Source organism: Brachycentrus maculatus, unplaced genomic scaffold (assembly GCF_059751285.1).
Source record: "Brachycentrus maculatus isolate JH-2025_06_01 unplaced genomic scaffold, ASM5975128v1 h1tg000087l, whole genome shotgun sequence".
Taxonomy (NCBI): Eukaryota; Metazoa; Arthropoda; class Insecta; order Trichoptera; family Brachycentridae; genus Brachycentrus; species Brachycentrus maculatus.
In genome coordinates, this window is record NW_028280841.1 from 1,166 (window position 1) to 2,500 (window position 1,335).

Consider the following 1,335-nt stretch of genomic DNA (forward strand, 5'->3'; position numbering starts at 1 on the left):
AAGTCACATTTTAATTATAAGATATTTCTTTTATTATTCTCTCATGTTCGATATCAATTTTTCTCTATTAATAAGAATTTTCTGGTAAAAAATTGAGCAGATTTTCCCCTCCTTTGATTGATGTGATTTGGAGGGTCGGGCTGAAAGAAATCTACCATCTATAAAAGATTTGGATTAATGATATAAACTTATAAATATTTCATAAATCACTGCTAACGAAAATAGTGTATTCTTCAACTCAGTCTAGACGTCCAGACTATAAATATTAATAAAAATAATGGAAATAATACATATCGCTGACTCCTTTCAACAACGTCATATATCAAAAATTGACAATTTTTAGTTGTGCATGTTTTCGGAATGCCCAGAAAATGTACTATATCCCAGCAAAAGCGGAATATTTTCAACTTAATATTTACCCGCTCAGGGCAGAAAGTGTTGTTTTGCATTTCGAAGAAAAGGTATTGTTTCATTATTATTTTTAAATAAACTAAATATTTTTCAAATGGAGAAAAAACATTCAGGTTTTACCTAAAAAGATTTGTTGCACAGTAAAAAGTTCAATAAGTGGCTTGATATTTATTTTGAATAGATTTTATCATATATAAAAACTTTAAAAAGGATCTCCTGAAAAATTAAGTTTTTTGATATATGACGTTGTTGAAAGGAGTGAGCGATATCGTTTATCCATTATATTAAAAGACAAAAACCTTTTTTTTCTGTCTGGGCGTTTGCGGGCATTTCTGGGCATACTCTGCTTAGTAAAAAAACTTCTCTTTTCTCACCATAGATGTCTCTAGTGAAGTCAAATACTGTGTTTCGAGTTTGATCAATATATCTACAAGTTCCAAGAATTTGAGTAGTGTGGTTCTCAATCGTGGGTAGAATTGGTGAATGTTACACGTGTGTGAAATGATGACTAAAACCAGCCTATGACGGTCGTCAGCCTCGTAAATTTCCAGGCTTTTATATTCTTCTTCAACTATGTTGAGATGTCAAAAAATAATATCATAAATAACTCCTGTAATTGGAGATTTGTGAACAAGTATTTGGACACACTGAAAATATTTATTGTAACTGCAGACAGTTGGTAGAATTTCATATTGAATTGTTGGGTAATATATCCAAAATAAAACAAGGTTTGTTGGATTGAATTCTACATTTATTTATGTATATGTTAATACGTGACGCGTTTCGTCTTCTTAGGTGTTTGATAATGTCCTAAGAAGACGAAACGCGTCACGTATTAACGTATACATAAATAAATGTAGAATTCAATCCAACAAACCTTGTTTTATTTTGGATATATTACCCAACAACACACTCAAAATGTTG